Genomic DNA, 10,320 nt, shown 5'->3' with positions numbered 1-10,320 from the left:
AGATCTTTTTTGTACAGTTCTTCTGTGTATTCTTGCCATCTCTTCTTAATATCTTCTGCTTCTGTTAGGTCCATACCATTTCTGTCCTTTATCAAGCCCATCTTTGCATGAAATGTTTCCTTGGTATCTCTAATTACCATGTCCGAGGTCAGGGGTGGCGGTCGAGAGAAGCAACCCCACATCCAAGGAGCAGCTGCGTGGGCCCAGGAGGGCCGAGAGGAGCTACTCCACAGTTAAGATCAGGAGGGGCGGCCATGAGGAGATACCCCTTGTCCAATGTAAGGAGCAGTGGCTGCGCTTTGCTGGAGCAGCTGTGAAGAGATAACCCACGTCCAAGGTAAGAGAAACCCAAGTAAGACAGTAGGTGTTGCGAGAGGGCATCAGAGGGCAGATACACTGAAACCATAATCACAGAAAACTAGTCAATCAAATCACACTAGGACCACAGCTTTGTCTAACTCAATGAAACTAAGCCATGCCCATGGGGCCACCCAAGATGGGTGGGTCGTGGTGGAGAGGTCTGACAGAATGTGGTCCACTGGAGAAGGGAATGGCAAACCACTTCAGTATTCTTGCCTTGGGAACCCCATGAACAGTATGAAAAGGCAAAATAGGATATTGAAAGAGGAACTCCCCAGGTCGGTACATGCCCAATATGCTACTGGAGATCAGTGGAGAAATATCTCCAGAAAGAATGAAGGGATGAAGCCAAAGCAAAAACAATACCCAGTTGTGGATGTGACTGGTGATAGAAGCAAGGTCCGATGCTGTAAAGAGCAGTACTGCATAGGAACCTGGAATGTTAGGTCCACAAATCAAGGCAAATTGGAAGTGGTCAAACAGGAGATGGCAAGAGTGAACGTCGACATTATAGGAATCAGCAAACTAAAATGGACTGGAATGTGTGGATTTAACTCAGATGACCATTATATCTACTACTGTGGACAGGAATCCCTCAGAAGAAATGGAGTAGCCATCATGGTCAACAAGAGTCTGAAATGCAGTACTTGAATGCAATCTCAAAAATGACAGAATGACCTCTGTTCATTTCCAAGGCAAACCATTCAATATCACAGTAATCCAAGTCTAGGCCCCAACCAGTAACGCTGAAGAAGCTGAAGTTGAATGGTTCTATGAAGACCTACAAGAAGACCTTTTAGAACTAACACCCCCAAAAGATGTCCTTTTCATTATAGGGGACTGGAATGCAAAAGTAGGAAGTCAAGAAACACCTGGGGTAACAGGCAAATTTGGCTTAGGAATACGGAGTGAAGCAGGGCAAAGACTAACAGAGTTTTGCCAAGAGAACGCACTGGTCATAGAAAACACCCTCTTCCAACAACACAAGAGAAGACTCTACACATGGACATCACCAGATGGTCAACACTGAAATCAGATTGATTATATTCTTTGCAGCTAAAAATGGAGAAGCTCTATGCAGTCAGCAAAAATAAGACCAGGAGCTGATTGTGGCTCAGATCATGAACTCCTTATTGCCAAATTCAGACTTAAATTGAAGAAAGCAGGGAAAACCACTAGACCATTCAGGTATGACCTAAATCAAATCCCTTATGATTATACAGTGGAAATGAGAAATAGACTTAAGGGACTAGATCTGATAGAGTGCCTGATGAACTATGGATGGAGGTTCATGACATTATACAGGAGACAGAGATCAAGACCATCCCCATGGAAAAGAAATGCAAAAAAGCAAAATGGCTGTCTGGGGAGGCCTTACAAATAGCTGTGAAAAGAAGAGAAGCGAAAAGCAAAGGAGAAAAGGAAAGATATAAACATCTGAATGCAGAGTTCCAAAGAATAGCAAGGAGAGATAAGAAAGCCTTCCTCAGCGATCAATGCAAAGATATAGAGGAAAGCAACAAAATGGGAAAGACTAGAGATCTCTTTAAGAAAATTAGAGATACCAAGGGAACATTTCATGCAAAATGAGCACAATAAAGGAGAGAAATGGTATATTTTCCATAGCAAAGACCAATTACTTTGTCTTCTAGGGAAAACATCAGATCTAACCTTTGGCCTCTTCTCTGACATGCTTTTGTCTACTGCAATCAGCTGTGTGTTTCCATGGTATCAAACAAACAGCACGAACAGGAGATTGTACACTAAGGGGTTTTGACAATGGAGATCGTTATTTTAATCAAACCTGGGTATGTTTGTGTTTTTTATGGGAAAAAGAAAATTTTCCCATGCCATTTAAATAAAGCATGTGTTCTCTCTGCTTCTCTGCCTGTGGTTTCTTTCACTGGGAGGAAGAAGAAAGGCAAGAGTTCTGTATTGATCTTACCATCTCCCACTTAATTTACACCCTTTATGGTCATGTGTGGACATTCCTGTGGCAAAGGAAGCTGCAATTAATTCCCCCATCAATGGTAAGCATCTCTTAGCATCCTTACCCCTATCCTCCCATCTCACTTCCAATGTAAAAATACTTTCCTAAGTCAAGTGAGATTGAGGGGCCACCCTGACTCAGGGATAGGAAGAGTGCCAAGAGAGGAGGTGATTGTGGTGCCAAGCAATGATGCAGGAAGACAGTAGCAGGGAGAAGGAGGTATCTACCAGATGCTTAAAGAGAGAAAAGTCCTGTTTCCTTCAGCAGTACATGTACTAAAATAGGAATGATAAAGGGAAGATTATTATGGACCTGTGAAAGGATGATAATACAAATTCATGAAGCATCTTATATTTTTGGAATCTAATAAAATGATATCAGTTCAGTTCAGTTGCTCAGTCGTGCCAGCTCTTTGCAACCCCGTGAATCGCAACACATCAGGCCTCCCTGTCCATCATCAACTCCTGGAGTTCACTCAAACTCACGCCCATTGAGTTGGTGATGCCATCCAGCCATCTCATCCTCTGTCGTTCCCTCTTCCTCCTTGCTCCAATCCCTCCCAGCATCAGAGTCTTTTCCAATGAGTCAACTCTTCGCATGAGGTGGCCAAAGTACTGGAGTTTCAGCTTTAGCATCATTCTTTCCAAAGTAATCCCAGGGCTGATCTCCCTTAGAGTGGACTGGTTGGATCTCCTTGCAGTCCAATGGACTCTCAAGAGTCTTCTCCAACACCATAGTTCAAAAGCATCAATTCTTCGGCGCTCAGCTTTCTTCACAGTCCAACTCTCACATCCATATATGACCACTGGAAAAACCATAGCCTTGAATAGATGGACCTTTGTTGGCAAAGTAATGTCTCTGCTTTTGAATATGCTGTCTAGGTTGGTCATAACTTTTCTTCCAAGGAGTAAGCATCTTTTCATTTCGTGGCTCTTATTTGCAAAGCAGAAATACAGACACAGATGTAGAGAACAAACATGGATACCAAGAGGGAAAAGGGGAGGGTGGCGGGATGAGCTGAGAGATTTGAGACTGACACATATACGTCACTATGTATAAAAGAGGTAACTAGTGAGAACCTGCTGTATAGCACAGGGAACTCTACTCAGTGCTCTGCGGTGACAGGAACAGGAGGGAAGTCCAAAAGGGCGGGGATTTATGGATATGTATGGCCGACTCATTTTGCTGTAGAGCAGAAACTAACAATATTGTAAAGCAGCTATACTCCAATAAAAATTAAAAGAGAAAAGCTCGTGTGCTCCTGGCCAGACACTTCCCCACCAAACCGGCCGAGGCTGCCCTCCTTTCTCGCACACACCCACTTGACTAAAACTCTCTTTGTTAACTAAGGGTGCCCTTTGACTTTCTCAGTTTATTCACATCTGGGCGTATTAAAAAACAACACCACCCTTTGAGACTTCAGCCCAGCCTCTAAAAGCTCAGGATTAACTCTAATACCAATAGGACCTTGCTGTCCATGTCTCAGCTCTTTACTTCATCTGGGGGGTGACACTGGAGGAGAGGAAGCAGAAACAAAGGCAACATTGGTCACTAGTGAGCTAGTCATACTTAGGCAGTTCAGATGACAAACTTTTAGGGTTTCCAGACTGAGAGTTTCTGCAGGTTGACTGTCTTTGGAAGGCACACAGGAAGGGCCTGCGTTTCCCCGTCGCTCCCTCCCTCCTGCTCCCTTCCTTCCCTCATTAGTTACTCCACCATCATAAAGACCTCATTATTTGGAATTGTCTTAAAAGCCTTTTGCAGAAAAACAGTCCTCTCCTATCGCCTTGAATGTGAGATATTTGACCCTGAAATGCACCAGCTGTTTAGTGACCTGACATTTTTATGGCTGGTGAGTTCACACCAAGAACTTGGCCTTCCGAGTCGGCTAGCAGCACTGCTAGGAGAGGTCAGGCTGGCCCTGTTTCACTGGGGTGCTGCTGAAGGATTAACGCAAAGGGGAAGGAGTCTCTCCCACGCAATCTGGAGAAATGGTGCTTCCAGGGCAGCTGGCATAGATTTGCCCTCATGAGCATGTGGCGCAGGTGACCCTGACCAGTCCTGGAACTATCCCCATGAAAACCAAAACATTAAAATCCTCCCCACAGATGACTGTTCCCAAGCTGCCTTGTCCTGATTTCCATGCGGCACACTGGAACCTGCTCATCCTTGAGTTGTCTGTTTCTGGCGTACATGAACTGGGACCCACGCAGTCGTCCATAGTATTTTCACTTCCCTTTTTGGGAGCTGGGCAGAGCAGTTCTATAACTTTCCATCAAAGGATGTCATGGTTCTGCCTCAGAGGTCTCTGGGTACCAGGGAGTCACTGCAGCCCACTGACTAACTTGCATTAAACACACTGTCCTGATGGCATTGTCCAATAGTCACACAATTGCTTAGAGCAGATTACGTTTCAGGAGCAAAGAGGCTCATTCCTGGGTTTCCTTTTGTTTTCCAGGCAACCGTGGTAACACAGATCCTCAGAGCCCAGTGGGAGCTGCACTGAAAACGCATGCATTGATTTAGTCATAAAATCGACGTATTCCACTGACACAGCTTTTCCCTGTACAGATTTCAGTGAGCTGGGCAGAGCGAAGTTGGAAGAGGAGGAAGGAACAAATCTAACTCACTGGATGGGCCTCCTGCTCTCGTCACGGGGTGGCCACAGCTGGAGGCGCTGTTTGAGCGGACACTGCATTTTAGATGCAACCAAAATGCTTCCCAATGAGGAGGCTTCAAAACTCTCAGAGGCATCCACTGACAAGGACGTTTTAGCTCACAAATTATGAAGGAGACACAGCAGTGGGCCTCACACATTTGAAGAGGGAGAAGATTTATCCTCTATTTCCCTAGAAGGCAGGGCTGCAACCATGGGTTAAAATCACCTGCACACTGATTTCACTTCTCCTAACCTAAGTCGCTCAGTCATGTACAACTCTTTGTGACCCCATGGACTGTAGACCAGGCTCCTCTGTCCATTGGATTCTCCAGGCAAGAATACATGAGTGGGTTGACATGTCCTCCTTCAGGGGATCTTCCAGACCCAGGGATCGAACCGGCATCTCCTGAGGCTCTTGAGTTGGCAGACGGGTTCCTTACCACTGAGCCACCCTAACCTGTAGAGATGCTCCCAGCTCCTTAAACTAACAGCAACTAGACAAGCTGCCTCATAAGACACTGAGTCCAGCCATCCTTAGAGGCATTCAAATCTCTAGAAAATGGTCATCCATCCCATCAGGGATGGAGTCAGCAGTTTAGGACTAAATGGCAGGTTGGATAAAGGATTTTTTAAAACTTTTTTTGGGAAATAATCTCAAACTTAAAAACTGCAAAAATATCATGAGCATCCTATCCCCACTTCCCAGATTCACTTACTATTAACATCTCACCCCATTTGCCTCATTTTTTCTCTTGTTCTTGTATGTATGTGTGCACATGTATTCTTTTTTTTCCCTGAATGATTTGAGGGTAATTCGCATGTATGTGTGCTGTGCTTAGACTCTTTGCAACCCCATGGACTAGCCAGCCAGGCTCCTCTGTCCACGGGGATTCTCCGGGCAAGAATGTTGGAGTGGGTTGCCATGCCCTCCTCCAGAGGATCTTCCCAACCCAGGGATCGAACCCAGTTCTCCTGCATTATAAACAGATGCTTTACTGTCTGAGTCACCGAGGAAATCCCAGTTGCATGTATCATGGCCCTTAATTCCTGAATACCACAGTATGCATTTCCTAAGAACAGGGCTACATTCATAAATTATTTCACATTTATCAGCTTTATAAATTTATACTGGTATGTGTGTCTGATCAACCATCCATGTTCCAATTTTGTCAGCTGACATAAGAATGAATGCCCTTTACATCATTTCACCCCTCCAGAAAAGGATCTAGTCCAAGATTCAGATATTGCATTTAGTTGTCATATCTCTTTAGCCTCTTATCAGCCTTTGTCTTTCATGACATTGACATTTTTTAACACTAGTCCTGTGGATGGAGAATGGCCACCACAAAGATGACCGTGTTTAGTCCCCAGAACCTGTGAATATGTAATATGTTACCATACATGGCAAAGAGGGCTGTGCAGATGTGATTACGGATCCTGAGATAGAAAGTCTCTCCAGCATCGTCTAGGTGGACCCAGTGTAATCTTATAAGGGTCCTTACGAGAAAGATGCAGGCGGATCAGAGAAGATGTGAGAACAGAAGCAGAGGTAGTGTGACTTTTGCCTTTGAAGATGGAAGGGGGCCGTAAGGAAAGGGAAGGGGGCCAAGGAAAACAAGTACCACCCCCCCTACCTACTTGTTTCATGGTTTTTACTTTTTTTTGTTTTTTTTTTTTTTAGAATTAGGTAATATATTCTCAACTGGAAGACACCACACATGGTATCAAGAAATCACATCTCAAAACACTTTTGTCCGTCCCTCATAGGTGACATAAGTTCTGATCACCCAGTCAAGGTGTCACCCAATTTCTTCTCTGTGTAATTAATTACAGGGTTTTGTTCTTTTTCGAAATTAATAAGCAGTCTGCTCCTCACCAAAATATCCCCATAGGTTTAGCATTCATCAGTGGTTTTTGGCTGAGACAATCTTTATAATAATTACAAAGTAATGATATAGTTCAGTTCCAACATTCTCTCTGCATTTACCAGTTGGTCTCAACGTTCTACTGTAAGCAAGATTCCACCTACCTCTTCCACTGTTAATTATCTATGATTAATATGGGCTCATAAAGTCTTATCTCAGTAATTTTTTTATGCTCAGAGTGTTCTAGATTTGACCAGAATGAGCCCTCTCAAGCTTGCTCCTGTGTCCTTGTAACATATCATATTTTTAAAAAGCATTGTGATTTTCTAACAAAACTAAAGTTTCCAGGTTTACCTTGTACCTACCCTGTCTCAGCCTTGGAGTGAGACATTTCTCCAAGGACTTCTGATGCCTTTCAGCGGACATATTATTAGAGATCAAGATTTATTTTGCTTCTTGACCCTTTCCACATAGTGAGGAAACATATACATGTATATACCCATATAACACACATACACAGAAATCTGTGCATGCTTAGTCACTCAGCCGTGTCCGACTCTGTGTGACCCCATGGACTGTAGTCTGCCAGGCTCCTCTGTCCATGGGGATTCTCCAGGCAAGAATACTGGAGTGGGCTGCCATACTCTCCTCCAGGGGATCTTCCTAACCCAGGGATTGAACCCAGGACTCCTGCATTGCAGGCAGATTCTTCACTGTCTGAGCCACCAGAGAAGCACAGAAATATACATGTGCACCAAAACAAACATACCCATAAGATGTTTTAGAAATGATAACTCACGCCAATTCCTCAAATTCTACTCTATCCCCACAGGGTCCTTCTTGTCTCCTCTTCTGTATTTGTATGTCTCTCCTTCCAGAGTGAAAACTCCAAGTCCTAACCACATCAACACATTTACTCATTTGCTCACTCCTATACTGAATATAAAAGAGCTTCTGAATTGCTTCTTACAGAACACTACTGAAAATTAATCTACTTAAGAGCATAGAATTTGTATACAGTTTTCTCTACTTCCCCTCCCCACATTCCACTCTCTTTCAGACTAAGAAGGATAATCAAAAAATGTGTGCATAAAATTACTTGGATTGGCTCTTTTTTCCTCCCCCTTTTGTAAGTGTTACGTGTTAGTCACTCAGTCCTGTCCGACTCTTTGCAACTCCATGGACCGTAGCCTTCCCCCCTCCAGGTGATCTTCCTGACCCAGGAATTGAACTCGGGTCTCTGCATTGCAGGCAGATTCTTTACTATGTGAGCCACCAGGTTATAGTAATGTTTTGAAATACACTGCTGCTGCTACTGCTAAGTCGCTTCAGTCGTGTCCGACTCTGTGCGACCACATAGACGGCAGCCCACCAGGCTCCGCTGTCCCTGGGATTCTCCAGGCAAGAGCACTGGAGTGGGCTGCCGTTTCCTTCTCCAATGCATGAAAGTCGTGTCCGACTCTTGGCGACCCCGTGGACTGTAGATAGGCTCCTCCGTCCATGGGATTTTCCAGGCAAGCATACTGGAATGGGTTGCCCTTTCCTTCTCCATGAAATACACTCCTTTTTTGTTTCCATTTTCTTTCAGTTTTGGTTAGGTTTTGTCCCCTTCTTAATCTTACTAATTTTATGTTTTAAATATGCAGTCAACTAACATCCTTTCAAAGTCAAAACGCTATGAAAAAGATATACATAGACTCTCCTGTGTCCCTTTCACTCAACTCTGAAGTTGTAGGTACTCAACACTAACATTCAGTGGAAATGATGCCTGGTTGTGGATGTGTCTGGTAGTGAAAGTAAATGCTACAAAGAACAGTATTGCATAGGAACCTGGAATGTTTGGTCCATGATTAAAGATAAATGGGATGTGGTCAAACAGGAGACAGCAAGAGTGAACATCGACATTTTAGGAATCAGTGAACTAAAATGAAGAGGAATGGATGAACTTAGTTCAGATGACCATTATATCTACTATTGTGGGAAAGAATCTCTTAAAAGAAATGGAATAATTCTCACAGTCTACAAAAGAGTCTGAAATGCAGCACGTGGGTGCAATCTCAAAAACGACAGAGTGATCTCAATTCACTGACAAAGGAAACGATTCAGCATCACAGTAATCCAAGTGTATGTCCCAACCACTAATGCCAAAGAAGCTGAATGGTTCTAAGACCTACAAGACCTTCTAGAACTAAAACCAAAAAAAAAAAAAAAGATGCCCTTGGTGGCTCAGAGGTTAAAGCATCTGCCTGCAATGTGCAAGACCTGGGTTCGATCCCTGGATTGCAAAGATTCCCTGGAGAAGGAAATGGTGACCCACTCCAGTATTCTTGCCTGCAGAATCCCATGGCAGGAGGAGCCTGGTAGGCTACAGTCCACAGGGTCCTAAAGAGTCGGACACGACTGAGCGACTTCACTTTCACTTTTCACTTTTCATCATAGGGGACGGGAATGCAAAAGTAGGAAGTCAGAGATACCTGGAGTAACAGGCAAGTCTGGCCTTAGAGTACAAACTGAAGCAGGGCAAAGGCAAACAGAGATTTGCCAAGAGAACAAACTGGTCATAGGAAACACCCTCTTCCAACAACACAAGAGATGACTCTACACATGTACATAACCAGATGGTCAACACTGAAATCAGATTGACTATATTCTTTGCAGCCGAAGATGGAGAAGCTCTATACAGTCAGCAAAGACAAGACCAGGAGCTGACTGTGGCTCAGATCATCAGCTCCTTATTGCCAAATTCAGACTTAAATTGAAGAAAGTAGGGAAAACTACTAGGCCATTCAAGTATGACCTGAATCAAATCCCTTATGATTATACAGTAGAAGTGAGAAATGGATTAGAGATTAGATCTGACAGAGTACCTGAACAACTATGGACGGAGGTTCATAACATTGTAGGAAGCAGTGACCAAAACCAACCCCAAGAAAAAGAAACGCAACAAGGCAAAATGGTTGTCTGAGGAAGCCTTACAAATAGCTGAGAAAAGAAGAGAAGTGGAAGGCACAGGAGAAAAGGAAAGATATACCCATCTGAATGCAGAGTTCCAACGAATAGCAAAAAGAGATAAGACTTAAGTGAACAATGCAAAGAAATAGAGAAAAACGATAGAATGGGAAAGACTAGAGATCTCTTCAAGAAAATCAGAGAAACCAAGCAACATTTCATTCAAAGATGGGAACAATAAAGGTCAGAAGCACTAAGGACTTAACAGAAGCAGAAGAGATTAAGAAGAGGTGGCAAGAATACACAGAACTATACAAAAAGATCTTAATGACCCAGTTAACCATGATGGTGTGGTCACTCACCTAGAGCCAGACATCCGGGAGTGTCAAGTCAAGTGGGTGTTAGGAAGCATCTCTATAAACAAAGCTAGTGGAGACAATGGAATTCCAGCTGAGTTATTTCAAATCCTAAAAGATGAATCTGTTAAAGTGCTGCCC

This window comes from Capra hircus, chromosome 10, assembly GCF_001704415.2.
Source record: "Capra hircus breed San Clemente chromosome 10, ASM170441v1, whole genome shotgun sequence".
Classification (NCBI taxonomy): Eukaryota; Metazoa; Chordata; class Mammalia; order Artiodactyla; family Bovidae; genus Capra; species Capra hircus.
This window is presented reverse-complemented; position numbering follows the sequence as displayed.